At 41.7% G+C, this 16,606-nt stretch overlaps 1 pseudogene across 1 annotated transcript in view; it reads left to right on the top strand.

Annotated features, from left to right (window-relative positions):
- Window positions 1–13,056, top strand: part of LOC308083419 (receptor-type tyrosine-protein phosphatase U-like) — a 144,305-nt pseudogene extending 131,249 nt beyond the window's left edge. The window contains exons 16-19 of the transcript XR_013935070.1: window positions 2,194–2,319; window positions 5,626–5,783; window positions 8,811–8,946; window positions 9,237–13,056. The product of XR_013935070.1 is annotated as a receptor-type tyrosine-protein phosphatase U-like (transcript). The remainder of the gene's footprint in view (window positions 1–2,193; window positions 2,320–5,625; window positions 5,784–8,810; window positions 8,947–9,236) is intronic.
- The last annotated feature ends 3,550 nt before the right edge of the window (window positions 13,057–16,606 follow it).

Genomic DNA, 16,606 nt, shown 5'->3' with positions numbered 1-16,606 from the left:
TCAAGAGAGGTTTGTTTGTCACTCACTCATATGGGTACAAGCAAAGCAGTGACATGTTACTGTACTAAAACAACATTACAAAATAACAACACGCACAATCTAAGCTGAACAGTGTCCCATAGCTTAATTTGATTGGCTCAGCAGCAGAAATGAACAGGGAACACAAATGTCACCGCTACGCATGTTTCCCACGTATTGTTTCTCTGTATTTGTTTGGGTGTCTCTGGGTAAACCTCTCCCCTGGTGTCAGTGTTTGGAGCTTCTAGGAAAGTCTCAGGGCCAGATTTACATACATCAAAGGCTCAGAACATGCTGGCCTCTGGAGCTATACATGCCTCTTCTGGCCTAACATCAAATCCTTCTCACCTGGGAAGCTGCAGTCTGTCTCCGTCCCTCTGAGCTTAACTCGATATTTCTTAAAACAAATAGCCTGAAGTGAAATGTGCTCCAGTAAGGTGCATGGAATTAACGTCTGGTTTACTAAGGCTGTAGCTAATTATGCAACTGGCCCATGTGGGAACATGGTGTGGAAGGATTGTCTTTGATCTCTGATAATAGGGGTGGGCGATATGGCAAAATATTATATCACGATTCTTTTCAGCCAGAATCACGATCTCAATTTCTATCACGATACCTTTTTAATTATTTACACCACTCAGCCTACCCCTGGCCTAAACTCCTGATTAAGCCTCAATGTCGTCTGATGGACAAAGGACCTCTTCAGTTTGACCTTATTGTATGTTGGAACACTGTATCTCCTTCCTGAAGGCAGCAACCTATATTCTCCATACAAAACATGGCTAGTGTTTGAAGTGATATTCCTTGCCAACCTTAGCATACTGTTAATACGATCTCTCTCAAAAGGCATATCGTGGAGACATTGTATCGTCTCACCGATTTGTATCGTCATATCGCACACCCCTATCGGAGAGTAATTATTGGGTAACTGAATTAATAAGCCATGTTTTGATTATTTCTTTATTGACTCCTTTTCAACACCCATTGGTATCAGTAATTTGCACCAGTTTTTAAAGGCGGGGGATTTCCATGCAAAAGCAAACCTTGCACTTTGCATGAGCATTAAAACTAATCCAGCAAAATGTGTAATTAACCACTTATCACTTCTCCTCCTGTTATGTGTGTGATCCTCGCTTAAACGCTTAAAGGAGCACTTGGTGATGACAGACGAGGTGTTTTTTTTGTTGTTGCTTTTTACCCCAATTTAGTCATTATGCCAATTAATTCCTCCCCACACACATTTCTGTGTCACTGCTGTTGTGACCTACTGGCTCACCTGTCAGTTAGGAGCCCCCACCGGTAGGATATACTGTAGAGCCTCACCGTGGTAGATTCAAACCCCTAGACCCCTGGTGGGCAGGTACTTTGCCATTGCACCACGAGCTCCCTCACACAAGGTGTGTTTGAAATGAAAAGTGAACTGGTTGTGTCCAGGCTGCTGCACCAGTTTGAAGAAACACACACGTTTCTAGGTGCAGAATGCGTCCTAAATGAGGTGCAAAAAGCTCTGGCCACGGTGTCTACAGTGTTTTTGTACTCCTGTCTCTTTTTACATATACTAACATTTAGAAAATGTGTGCATCATTCTAAAGCCATTCTGTAACCCTGTTGCCTTCAGAGAGCTTTGCATACATTTCTCTTTACTATGATGTTCCTTTAGAGAGAGTGTGTGTGTGTGTGTGTGTGTGTGTGTGTGTGTGTGTGTGTGTGTGTGTGTGTGTGTGTGTGTGTGTGTGTGTGTGTGTGTGTGTGTGCGTGCGTGCGTGCGTGCGTGCGTGCGTGCGTGCGTGCGTGCGTGCGTGCGTGCGTGCAGGCGAGAGGGGGAGGGAGAGAGAACAATATTGCTTGCTATGTAATTAAGTGAAAAAATATTGTATTTACAACAGAGGCTGAGACACATGAGAGCAGGTTGGGAAAAAACACACGTGCACTTTAAAGGACGTTAGTGCATACAGAACTGGTCCGACCCACACATGATTTAAAATGAGTTTGACACCCCTGTCCTAGATCTTTAGCTTCCTCCACAAGAGACGAAACTGTTGGTTGAATATCGACAATGAACACATTTTCTTTTTCCTGCTTGTCTACTGCAATTCCTGGCAATAGATCAAAGGCAGACATAAGTACAGTTATCTTTGGGTACAGTTCAAATCCTCTCTCTCCCTCTCTCTCTAGCCGTGTGTCCAGTACTGGCCGGAGCCTGGCTTACAGCAGTATGGACCCATGGAAGTGGAGTTTCTGTCCATGTCAGCGGACGAGGACGTCATCACACGTCTGTTTCGGGTCAAGAATGTCACTAGGGTGAGTTGTTCAAAATGTTTCAGCTCAGAGTTCAGTTGTTCTGTTACATTCGGTGGCACTTCATACCTCCAAGATTCAATATTCAAGAATTAAAGATTCAAGAACTTATGGCTGCAAGACTGCAAGTGATGTAACTGAAGCCAGCTCTGTTGGATTTATTGACAAATAGATTTGTGTATCATCAGCTTAAAAATAGTAAGAAATGTTGATTAATAATTTGACCCAGTGGTAACATGTAGATACAGAACAGTAAAGTTACAAGAATAGACCCTTGAGAAACATTGCAGGTGATATTTGAGTAGCTGGAGGAAACATTCCCAACTGATGCAGAGAAAGTTCTGCCAAAGACTTAAACCAGTCGAGCACAGTCCCATTCACACCTACACAGTTTTTTACATACATAATATGACATGATCAGTTGCATCAAACATTGCATCAATCTAGCCCACATCTGAATTCATCCTAATGCCCTTTAAAACTTGTAGAAGTGCAGTCTCTCAACCGTGATGAGTTTCCAAGAATGAGGGGACATTCATAAAAGAAAATATGACTTTGTCAAGAAAGGGTAATTTAGAAATGGGCCTAAACATATCAGGATTGTTGATGTCAAGGATAGATTTCTTCAGTAGTTGTTTGAACAACAGCCAATTTGAAAACTGGAGGAATAACTCCTGAAGATAAAGACTTGTTATTAAATATTGCTAAATTATCTGAAGATAAAAATGCAGAAAGCTCTTTAAAAAAATCTTGTGTGTAAAACATCTAAAGGAGTGGAGGAGGATTTCATGCCATTAATCATCCTCAGTAAATCTGCTGGCTCACCGGATAAAATGAATTAAAAGTTTGCTACACTCCACTGTGTGCTAGAGTACACAGATATGGCATGATTTGGACTCTAATGCTGGAAACTTTGACAAAAAGGACCGAAGAGTCTCACATCTCTCAGTAGAAGAGAAGAGACTATTCTATGTATATTTTGTAAAGCTGTATTCTGCAAAATCCCATGTGGGTCCATTTGACCTCTCAGAGTCACATTGACATTCAGGATGTTTCAGTGCAATCATGACTGTAGCTAAATACTTGAAGCCTTCAGATGAATAACTCTAAAAGTCAATTCATAATGTTGACAAAATACTGTGTACCATTTTCATGTGAAAGCTGCAAGTCGGTGTTGTTGTGAACTTTTGATGGTTGGAGGCACCTCTGGGCTGTGTGCTCTCAGGTGATGAGTAACACATGCACGCTTCAAGAGCTGCTGACTTTACAACAGCCAGCATTTGGGTCGTTCCAGCAAGTTCCAATAGGAGAGCTTTCTTTGTCTGTAGGCTTCACTTGCTATCATGCTACAACACACAGCGTGCCTCAGTGCCTCTGTGTCCTTCTATAGCTCCTTTCTAATGCACACGGCACTACTCACTCCAGTGTTGCGTCACACCGTGCAGTGCCAGGGAAGTTGCCAAATAAACACAGAAGGCCGGCAGAACATTAAACAATTTATTCATAGCTCCCTATTATACATGCTGCAAAGGACATATTTGAATTCATCAGGCCAGGAAATTGAACCAGCACAGCTGGGATTTCCATAAAGCCACCTATAAGGGTGATGATGTACACCGTAGCCACTCCCCGTACCGTGGGAAAACACAGTAGAGAAGCACATTGACATGCATGCAGGAAAGGTCAGTCTCACCCCCTTTTTTCAATTTCCTCCTGTCATTACCTCCGATGGGCGTCTTCCCTGCCTTTCATGGGTCCGTTGGCATACTAAAGAGGGGCTTTGATTGGAATGCATGCCGTATTTTTCAGCACAAGGTTATTCTCCAGAGGCTCTGCGGTTTTTGTTCATAAAACCATAACGGACATTTAAATGAAGTATCTGGTGCCAGGAGAATTAGGGAGCAGAGGTGTCATCAGGTGGACAGACTATGTGGTGTAAGATACACACCTGCATTCCAATCAATCAAATTCGCCTTACAAACGACCAGGGCTGCATGATATTAGGAAAACATGATGATATGCAATAACATTGTTGAATATTGCGATGACTGTATGACTCGCGATAAGCGAACAAATGTTACAAGTATGCAGTTTTGGAAATGGAAATGGACTATATTTCCATTCCAACAACATGGTTTTACTGAAAACATTGGTCCTCGCTACAGCTGCTATTGACAGTTAATATATACCATTAACTTAGTAATACAGTTTCTCACTGCTCCACTTAAAACATTTTCTTTTAATCTAAACAAAAACATCCTTTATTTGAATTGTTGAAATGAATGACAAAAATTTGTGTTAGATAATCTCTTTTGCGATATGTAAAAGTATTTTGTGATTGCTAAAGTATATTGCTTATGTTGTCGACACATTTTGGATATAGTGTGCAGCCTCCACTGCTCCTTAAAGGGACACTTCACCCAAAAAAAACTGTTTCAATGGATTAGTCACCCCATGGAGACTTGAATTCATGGATATTTTTTTTTTTTTTTGTCTCATTCCTAAGACAATAATTTGATGACCGGCAGCGGTTCCGGTAGGAGACACAACGAGTCTCCGTTGTCTCCTACCGGAACCGCTGCCTACCGGTCCGCTGGTCATCAAATTATTGTCTTAGGAATGAGACAAAAACTAAAAAATATCCATGAATTCAAGTCTCCATGGGGTGACTAATCCATTGAAACAAAGTTTTTTGGGTGAAGTGTCCCTTTAAGTGTGAGCTGAGATTCCATGGGAGTGTGGTTATGAACACACTGACCGGGACCCCCCCAGCAACACCCCGCGCAACACACCCATAAATCTAAGAGTCACACACACACACACACACACACACACACACACACACGCGCGCAGACGCACACATGGTTTTATTTTAATCTACTCAGGAAGCACAACATGATAGATCCAAACACTGATTAAAAGAAGGTTATAAAATGGTAAAACCAGTTGAAACTGGATGCATCTGCATCGGCATATTAACACAAAAAATATATACAATTATCCTTTGCAGTCACACAGTATGTAGCCTATTAGAACAGTTTTTTAGCCCAAAGGATATATCAAACATCTTCTCCAGATAGACAAACTGCCTATAATATCTGAGGGAGATCAATATTTGGCCAATTGTTTTGCATTTGTCTTTTGCAATCCTCCCTAGTCCACAGAAAATCCACGGAGCACACATGTGTGAACCTAGCCCAGACTTCCAGTACAATAAGTTGTTTTATCCTGAAGCCATACTACAGTACGTTGTACACACACTGATGTATTGTATTGTATGTGTTGTGTTGTGTGTGTCGTCCTCCTCAGCTCCAGGAGGGCCAGCTGGTCGTGTGCCAGTTCCAGTTCCTGCGCTGGTCAGCGTACCGTGACGTGCCCGACTCCAAGAAGGCCTTCCTCAACCTGCTGGCTCAAGTGCACAAGTGGCAGAGGGAGTGTGGAGAGGGACGCACCGTTGTCCACTGTCTGTGAGTCACCTGATGTCTGTAATGCATTATAATGCATTATGAACATTCTTATAATGCATTATAATGTGCTTATAACACTGCTTAATTATAGCTGTCCTGTCCACTGTGATTCACCTGATGGATGAAGACCATGTCTATAATGTATTATAAAAATTCTTATAATGCATTATTATCTACATATAACACTTCGGTGGCCGTAGCTTAGCGTTGCTGGATCGGCTCCCGGCCCCAGTCTATGCACCGAAGTGTCCCTAAGCAAGATACTTAACCCTCATCATAACCATCTGAGTAGCCATCAGCTGGGTGAAGCTGAAACACTGTAGATATTTACACACCAGTTTGCCGTCTCTTTTTCATGGATCAGACAAAGCTGCATCTCCGTTCTCCTTATGCCTGCTCACCAAAACGTTGCCGTTCACTCCATAGGAGTAGTTAATGTATGGATATGATTTGGATTGTGATATTAAATATAAGACAGTAATGTTGAATGGAATGTGCCTTCTAAAAGGGATCCGTTATTTGAATAGAGGATAAATTGATATTAAATATCATCAAAACCCATAATATTCCAGAATACAAGAGGGTCTGTTTTCTTCTTTGAAATTTAAAGATCATCCGTGCTGTCATTGATTACTGAGCTGACATTAGTTGACCATCCAGTAATGGTCTTTATTAAAGTCTCTCAATAACTGGTCAACTCGTCTCAAATAAGTCTCTACGCAAGCTACAGGTCCAACTCCGCCTCGAAACACATGCAATCCCTTCCACACTAGCTATTACCGTAATTGTTTTGCTGTGACTCTTGTGTTGTCATAAGCCCCCCGGTTGGAATATGGATGGATGCTGCAGCTCATTGGTCAGCCAGCACATGCCCCCCCTATCATCCAAATGCTCATCAGTCAGCGCTGTCACACAGCGTTACCCGCGACAACCGGGACAGAGATTATGGAGATGAAATCAATGATGGCTTCATACAGAACGCCTTGGTTCTGGACACAGTAAATCCTAGACTGCCAAAGCACTGAGGACGATTGATGCTTTTAATATTGCTGCTATTGGCTGCTGGGTCTGCCTTGCCCACCCTCCTCTGACTTCACCTCTGGAGAGAGGAAGTGTGGCCGTAGTTTATTGATTATGGCCTTTCATTTATGATAACCTTGACAATACCTCTGGCAGGATGTCGCATAATGAGGCCGTTTCTCAATTTTGACTTGCTTGTAGTGTTTCCTGTTTGACCATTTCTCTATGAAGACACAGTGGCCCTCATTTATCAAACGTGTGCAGAATGAAAAACAGGCGTACGTCGAGATGACGAACGTCACTTTCGGGATGTATCAATCGATCGTGACTTTGACTAGAGTGTAATCTCACGTCTGGTCTCAGGTCATGTAGGCTTAGGCTACACCAGTTTCCACTCCAAAATGTATATCGAACACACTAATACATAATCCCTATGAAAATATAACATTTTATAAAGGCATACATGGACACACCTATTTTATTTCTAAGTCAATGACAATCAATTAAAATCAAGCAATGAAAACAATACAACCTATTTGCAATGTTATACTAAGTTAGGTCATTCACCCATTTAAACAACAGTTTTAACAGGCATTCAGATTACAGATCTGGCTTAGGTTGACTCGCGACCCCACCTAAACCTGGGGGTAATTTATGCACATAAACTTGCACGTTCGGTGCGCATTTGAAATTTATTAAAATGGTAAAATGTACTATTTGTAATCATTTTAGGTTGTTTTTCATCCATTCTGTTGAAAAAAAAAAAAAAAAAAAAAAAAAAGGATGACCCAAAATATTTCGTGACCCCACCGTCAGTCTCGCGCGACCCCAACTTTGGGAACCCCTGGTATAGAGGAACCAGTGGAAGTTGGTCAGATCAGAAAATCTCCCAAAAATATCTATAAATCCACAAATCCCCATAATCATGGAGATCCTTCATGTCATCACTATGACATCATAGTACTGATGTCATAGACTGGCCTCCAAGTACTATGATAATGTGTACTGCTCTAAGTCATCTGACAACGGGTATGAGAGAGGTGCAGATGGGATCTGACATCACCAGAATCCAAGTGTACAATAAATCATCCGCCTGAATTATTTATTTCTCCGTCACCCACCTGCACCCGCACGGACATAACTTATTAATCAGTGCTAAGAGAAGCTGAAATTAAGTGCAAACATCGTTTCTTTGCTGCAGTAGGCTGCTTTTCTGAACACGACTCGGTGTAAAAGGAAACCACATAGACCGGCTCCTCCAGTCCACTTGTGAACACAGTGGACACAGCTGGCAAACATAATAAAATCTCACAGGAACAAATGATGTTGGCGTCTTGTGCTTGGTTGGGGATGAGAGAGGGCGACATGGTGAATGTAAATTTTTATCCACAACCTGTAAGTTGTTTAGGACTGCTTCTTACTCATAACAGTTTCACTGTATGAACCTGTGTGTAACAGGTGAACTTTTGGATGTGTAGACGAACACAGAACATTAATTAACATTAGATCAGGACCTGAGTCTGTCAGTGGGGAGGGAGATTGAAAGAATCAACGAAGTTACATCGTTGTGTCTGTCATCATGACGTATGTGGCTGTAATGAGCCTCTCCTGTTGTAGACACATCATGTTGATGTGACAGCGGACGAGATTAAAACAAAAACTGGAGGACTTGGAATTCAGAATGGGAAGAAGAGACACACAAATTAATATTTTCCTCATGATGTATTATTTCACAAGCCCGCAACCGATCCACTAGTAATTAATATGTTAATGTTTGTGACCCAAATCCACCCACCCGTGGATATCAACGGCATCCGTGGCTCTAACCGTGCATCTCTAACTATCATTGCATAACCGAAGGGGCATGCGTCCTGACAGGCATTGCAGTGGTAATAATAATAATTGTAATGAGAATATCACCATAAATAGTGGAATGTGTCAGTTTAAGTCCATGAGGTAGATTGCACTTGTATCACTGACCCTGTGCGACATTGTGCTTTTTGACAGGAACGGCGGTGGCCGCAGTGGGACCTTCTGTGCCTGCACCATTCTGCTGGAGATGATCCAGTACCAGAACATGGTGGACATCTTCTATGCTGTCAAGACGCTACGCAACTCCAAACCCAACATGGTGGAGTCTCTGGTGAGAGGGGACTTTCATTCAATTACACCACTAGGAGACTCTACAAAAAATAAATAGAAATACATACAAATAAGACCATACATTTAAAATTGTTAGTCCAATTATTACAAAACTCAGAGGATATGTTTCATAATACGGTAGAACCGTTTGTGTGACACAAGTTTTTTGCCCGACACCAATGATCTAACGGTGTGTGTTGACTTGAACCTCCAAAATCACAGCTTCACAACTATATTTTTCTATCTTGCAATCTTGTTTTATTTATAATCTGTATTGTTTTTCGTCCTCAGGACCAGTACCGATTTTGCTACGACCTCATCCTGGAGTACTTGGACTGCTTTGAAGGGAGATAGCAACATGTTTACATCGTGCGGGGGCTGTGGATTGTGTCTGGGGCTCTCGGTGACCACCTACCTACTTCTGTGCACTGGGTTTAGATGGCAACACGGGTGGGGTGGGGAGAGAAAGGATGAGAAAAATGAAACCCGAGTTGTCAAGATTCTGACTTTTAACCTTTAATGTACAGCTGTGATTTCCTCCTTCTTGTCGGTGATGTTTGATCTTTTTTTTTCTTTCTCGGTACCTCCTTCTTCTGCCTTTTTTCTGGACAAATCTGTCGCACGCCAAGCGTTTCCGTGAGGACAGCGGAGTATCGCTGTGGGCTATGGTGGGATCTGTTCCGTGTTCCGTGTTTTTGGGGCTGCCGTTTCATTTCAAACGGGAATGGGGCTGGTTGTATTTCCGGAGGCTACGCCGGCATTTCAACTAGAAAAAAATGTTAAACAATTTATTCAAAAACCCATTCAGAATTAAACAGAAAAACGAAGGAAGTCTCGGATGGTTCTCTGCTGGAACTGTTCCCTCCGTGACCTGATTCCAGAGAAGCATAGAAGATGGATGGATAACTGTAAAACACACCCTCACAGACACACCGGGAGCATCTCCACCATAAACTGCCTTATTCTGCTCTGACGCCAGGGATTGATTCAAAGCATTGAGTGACTCTCAGACTCTGTACAGAAACATGGGAACAGTGGCTCCACTAAGGCTTGATTCATGCATGGTCACGCGTCAGCGTCGCACACCAAAGATAGTCGATCTACAAACTCACAACGCATTGCAGCAGTGAGCTTGTAGATTTGATATTTTTGGTGCGCAACACCGGTGCACAACTGAGTATAAATACGGCTTAAAACACACCTAGGACGTTTAGTTGGGATAGACTGGCTCTCATCATCTGCAGTATTGATGAAGAAAATTGTACAGTTCAATGTGATATGTTTTTATTGTAATAATATTATTTTTTATTCAAGGGTAACCATGGTAACCTGGGTTTCCCAGGGGCCACAGCAAAGCGGACCCCGATGGGGAGACGCCTGTCTCGAGTCGTTACGGTGCGAACTTTCTGACCCACTTGAAATCCTTTTCCTCGCGTTGTTCTACTGACGCAGGAACACGTGTTGTATCTGTCGCTGTCCGTGGAAACCTTGTATGTCCAAACAAAAACCTGTGTTCCAATCGATCCAATTTAGTTGATATTTGCGTCACAAGCTCTTGATAATACTTTTCATAGGTTCAATATTTATGAAACCCACCGATACTTAACCACTTTGAACCTGTCGTATTGTGACATGTTGTGAGCATGTACATCGGGTATTTTTGCTACTTTTGCACGACACTGTCATAAAACAATTGGTCTAAAATAGGGTATTCATCTGTTTTAGAAACATAAGAACATGAAATATGGAGATGCAAGGTTTCTGCCCGACGGCGACGATCTGTTCTGTGTGCCGCCTCAGCCGGCGTCCTCATCCCACAGCGAGTGTTCCTGTTTTAGGAGCTCAAAGCAGCCGGTTGAAGTGTGTCAGAGGAAGCGGCGAGGTGCCACAGTGGCCGTGTTCAAAGTGATGTTCTGAACGCGCTGCTCTGCCGCATAACGAGCCTCTAAAGGTGCTTTTCATCTGTTACTCTCAACTCTCCTCTCTCGTCTAAAGTGCTGCCTCTCCTCTCCTCTCCGTTTTGGTTGTAAATTGGGGGGAGAGGGGGGGTTGCAGAAAGCCAAGCCGGAGTGATTCATAAGCTTTTCAGTTTACCAACAAAAGCCTGGGGGTGACTTGTTTTGAATATTTTATGTCCTAATTTAACTAGTGTAGGCGAGACAGAAAAGACAGGCAGGGAGCTTAGAAACAAAACATGTTGAAGGGGGATGAAACCATAGGCTGATTTTTGAGCTTTTTTCCCAGTTCAGGTTAAAAACTACAGCAGGATAAAAACACGGCTGACCTTACAGTACACGTTGATGTAAGCAACACAGCTGCAGCTAAAAAGATTAATAATGAGTGAGTTAGAAGTAGTGTCGATGTGCAAGTTCAAATGGCTCTGGAGACACCTAAATCATTATCTTTATCGATTTGATTAGCTGCAGCTGTGGCTTTCTAGCCTGCCATGTTTTTAATCTGTTGTAGTTTTTAACCTGAACCGGAAAAATAAATAGCCTACAGAATCAGTCTAGGATTTCAGTGTCCCTTAGAAAAGGAACAGTAACATTGTGAAAGATAAAACAGAATTTGTGGGACCACTCATGCTTACTGCATTCACTTTAATTTTAAACATACAACTGGGAACGTTAAATTGTAAGCGTTTTAAGGCCCCCTGAACAGTGTATTCCCCAGAAATATGATAAAAGTCAGAACCCGCTGTCCTGCTTGTGCAAGTGACTGAATTATAAGATGAGTATTTTTTTCCACATTTGAGCCAAATGTCTGTAGAACTAATAGGAGCCATAAAGCTATCAAGGGCTTAATGAATAGAAGTAAGTCATTATGCATGTCAGCATGTGTGGTACAATGTGATGCGCTGGAGCTGTAATGAGCTGTCAGGCTTTTAAGTGAACATAAAAGAAGGCCTTCAGCATACTGATGAGAAGTGATTTGAAACACTAAAAAATCACTGCCAAGTAATGGTACCACAGTACCACAGGACCACAATACCAGCTGTCGCACCAGGAACCATGATGGAATAAGTGCTGTACAGTACTCAGCAGTGGTGGAAAGTAACCAAGTACATTTACTCAAGTACTGTACTTAAGTACAATTTTGAGGTATTTTTTACTTTACTGGAATATTTCCAAATTTTCTAAACTTTTACATCAACTCCACTACGTCTCAGAGGCAAATGTGGTACTTTTACTCCACTACAATTATTTGAAGACTTTAGTTACTTTGTGGATTTTGATTATTATTACAAAACCACTTCAGCCCTATATTTACTTTGGCAATTTGAAAATAGCCGATCTACAAGCTCACAACTTGTTGCTTTGCAACACGTTGTGCGCTTGTAGAGCTGCTATTTTCAAAGGATTTTTATATATTTTATATGTATGAAAACTTGTGAAATGGGACCTTCTGCATAATGAGTACTTTTACTTTTGGTACTTTAAGTATAAATTGAAGTACATTTTTAATACCGGACTTGCACTTGTAACAGACTATTTATACAATAAGGTATTGATACTTAAATAAATTAGCACTTTTTCCATCACTGGTACTCAGATATTATTAGATGTTATTTTCAAAAGTTTCCAAAATGTGTCAATCTTTCGAAAGCAGCAGATCTACAAGGTCACAACATGTTGTGAGCTTGCAGGTCTGCTAGTTTTGAATAACCGAAGTATAAAATAGGACTTAATTGGTTAATGTATGCTTTGTACCTTGTCACTTAAGTTGTCAAGTAACTGTAGTGAGGTAAAAAGTACAATATTTGACTGAGGTGTAGTGGAATAGAAGTATAAATGATCGAAAATTGACTTTGTAAATGTACTTAGTTACACTGCTAATGAGAAGTGATCCTTTCTATTTGAAACAGTACAAATTACAGCCAAGCAGTAGTCCCAGCAGTTAAAGCAGCCTCCCCGTCAAACCCACAGACATTTCTTTGCTCCAGATGTTCGGGGGGCTTTAAGGATGGTAAGCGTCTCAGACAGATGTTCAGTGCCAGCTCCCCCCTTCAACCCCCCTTTCAGTATAGAGCCTCCCTTGACAAACAAGGAGAGACACCAAGAAAACTGGCAGCTACTGTAGTAGATCAGTGTGGGGGGCCCAACTTGAAAATCTCCAAAAAACATTCGAGGCCCACCCATATTGACCAAGATGGGTGGGCCCACATCATGCTACGCTGTGTTTTTTTAAAAAGTTTTTTTTTGTTTAGTTATATTATGCTAGTGCCAGTACCGTGTGGCCAGTATTCTGTCACAGCTAAGGGGCAGCGTTCTGCCGAATCGCTGGACAGCTACAAGGAAGTGAAGTGCCTGGACACTTGGTTGTGTTGTGGAGCGCGGAGGGAAAGTGTACATAATCTAGATGTATATTTCTGTTCTGTGAATACTGTGTGAATAATATACTATATGTTTGCCCAGAGTAAGGACGGACAGTAAGTAAACCACGGAGCTGAATGTGTGTTGTAAAAAAAAAATGACCATTTTGTGTGAGTTTAACATCAGAGCTGTGAAGCCTGATTTGTACTTCCTTGCGCGCCCGGTGTACCTGCACCCAAAAATGGTCGATTTACAAGCTCACGACGCGTCGCGGTGTGTGGGCGCGTTGTGAGCTTGTAGGTCTGCTATTTTGGAAAAAGTTATAACAAATTTCGGGAACAAATATTTTTCAAAAAAAATATTATTAAATATATTGTAACATAAAATATAAAAAATAAATATACAAATATAATAAAGTAAATTATTAATATGTAAAAACATTTTGGATTATGGGAATATTTCCAGCGCGGACGTCTCCCCAATAACCACCGATCGGACGCAGCGTGCAACAGGGTCCGCTAACCATCAATGCATGCAGGAGTCCATTGTTCCCTTCCTCCTCCCCGCTATCATTGCATTTCACCAAAGACATTTCACAAATGTTTTCTCTTTTTTTTTTTTTTTTTATTACTTTGCTCAGCATTTGTGTTAGAGCATAGCCAAAACTGTGTGAGCGCAAATGTACCATTGCAAAGCTTTGATCGCGAACGCCTTACGCTGAATTCACGCTAGCCGCGTCGTTGCGCTGCCGCGTACTGAGAATGCGACAAGGTTGTCTACGGCGAGGAACGACTGCCGCGTTCCCCACTGCGTTGGGGTCCGAGCAGCGAAAAAACTCAAGTTGAGAAAAGCTTCACTTTAATGCGTTGAGACAGAGAGATAAACCAATCATAAGTGTGCTGTGCTCTGAAGTAGCTGTGGAGTATATTCACTCGACAGCACAGAAAAATAGTACTGTATGGCAGAAGAAAATATTGATAAAAAACAGGGTTAGGTGTAAAATGTATCAACATTGAGCAACTACATGGCTTATTTCTTACCTAAAATCTATAATTTAACAAACTGCCAGAAACGAGCATTGTGTGTCTTAGCTTATCCTCTCTGCTTATTTCTATGGGTTTTATATGGGTTTCTATGGCTCATGACCTTGGACGTGTCCAATTTATAGCATTTTGTGCATTGCAAACATTCGCTCGACATTGTTAGTGTGAATTCAGCGTTATCAATGGTGGTGAGTTCCCCCATCCCCCCACGGCCCACCCACCCTACCGCCACGAGAGTTCCATCGTTTTATCTTCAGTGTTTCTGTAAGATATTGACCCAATAGGAGGAGCCGCTCGTGTTTTTGACCATTGTATTTGTGGGGCGAGGTCTGTAACTAGTGAAGAGGAGGGGGTGAGCTTGGGAGGGAGGGGGGGAGGGGTCTTTATTCTGAAGAATATCAACAATAAAAATGTCCTGGGGGGAAAAATGAGATGGATTTACTGTGAGTTTGTTGTGTTTTTGATCAATAAGTTGATATATATTTTTCATATTCAGAGATAGTTTGTGGTGGATCAGTGAAACCACACAGAACTCTACTCCTAAGAGCCAAGCTACAGGATCGAACCGTGCCAGAGGCACCTGTGTGTGCTGTCCGTCTCAAATAATGAACCCTCGTTAAAGATAATTCATTATTTTTTTTTCCTACCTTTATTATGATTTCTTTCATAAAAGCTCCTCGTTGAGAGTGCTATGGATTCTCTTCCAAGGCCTCTGTGTGTTCGCAGGCAGCGCTCTCTGAAATGCACACACTGCAAAGAAAAAAAACTATTCTGTGGTTTTATGACTGGCTGGTCAGCATTTGCTAGGAGCTGACAGACTTCCAGTCTCCTGTGGTTTCTCCCACACGGATGTGGCCTGTTAGCTTCCACCTGGATGGAGCCCACCGACCCCCCCCCCCCCAGGTCTTATTGATTCCCCTTTTCGGTTCCATAATGGTAAAATAATAAAAAGAGGTCACATGTTTATAAAAAAATATCTTAATTCCTTGTAAGCGTTAAAGGTAGGGTAAGCTATTTTTTTTTGTTAAAACAAAACGTTTTTTTTTTATTAAAAAAAGTTTAAGCTCTATATTCTGATAATAATCATTGCTATAGAGTGTTTGTTCAGTCACAGGGGTCTCCCTGTCTCTCCAGCTCTTTGATAAACAGAAAATACATTTTCAGGTAGGTGACAGTGTTCCAGTTACAATTTTGTCTGCTCATTTATTTGTGTCATCACTTCCATTCCATTTCACTTGTTTAATCTGTATCCGGGCTGAGTTCTCTATCCTGATTGGATAAAATTGGTATCCCGACTTGAAAATGCATTTTCTGTTTAATAAAGCGCTGGAGAGACATGGAGACTCTAAATATTGAACAAACACTCAATGAGTACTATCAGAATATAGAGCTATTGAACACTTATTTTAACCAAAGAAAATCACTTACCCTACCTTTAACTTATGTAAACAGTGTTCACTATTACTAGCACACATTGTGTTCATTGTAGAGCTTTTTTGTCCTGAAAATACTGTTTTTTAAATTGACCAAACACAATTTTATCAAATTCTGATTAGGATTTTCCCAAATTTGTATGGGACTACCTGGCAATCCGGATTTGGTTCCTGCTGTACTTTTTCCTAAAATGTCTGCACCCAACCCTAGACATCACTTCTCTCTCTAGCTCTGCCTCTGTCTATTTCCTAGTCCCCTCCACCCTCTCTTCTTTTCTCTCTGATTCCCTCTGTCCCTCCATCATCCCTCGCTGTCACTTTGCCCACAGTAAGGTGACACTCCACTCCAGACCACAGACTTCCTCATCCAGCATGGACCATGTTGAATAATGCAGCATCTCTGCAAGGTGATCCAGTGTTTAAGTGGAGGGACAAGCTCACATTAATTGGAGGACAAGACCCCCCCCTCTGTCTGTTGGATGTGAGGACGGCCCGGGCCGTTATGGATTAGAGCGCCAAGAGTGTTTGGAGAACGGCGGCAGAGTGATTGATCGTCTTTCAACGGCAAACTGTCAAATCGATAAAGGAATGTTTTATGTGAATGAGAGTGGATGGCGTTCTTCAGATGTGGAAGCCTCCATGATTATGCTCATCCATCATTAATTTTAATCAGATGGAGCGGTAATGTATTATTCCTAACGTCTGATGTAGGTAACTGTTTTTTTTATTTTTATGAAGGCGGATAATTTATAACAGCCTATGTCTTTTAAAGATTTTTCTAAATTTCTTTATTTTTTCCGGCCGCCAAGGGCTATTGTAACGTGAAATAATCGCACGGAGACGCTAACTTCGTCCTCTCCGCTCCCTCATAT

This window comes from Gymnoscopelus braueri (assembly GCF_963280865.1).
Source record: "Gymnoscopelus braueri genome assembly, chromosome: 4".
Lineage (NCBI taxonomy): Eukaryota > Metazoa > Chordata > Actinopteri > Myctophiformes > Myctophidae > Gymnoscopelus > Gymnoscopelus braueri.
This window is presented reverse-complemented; position numbering and strand designations above follow the sequence as displayed.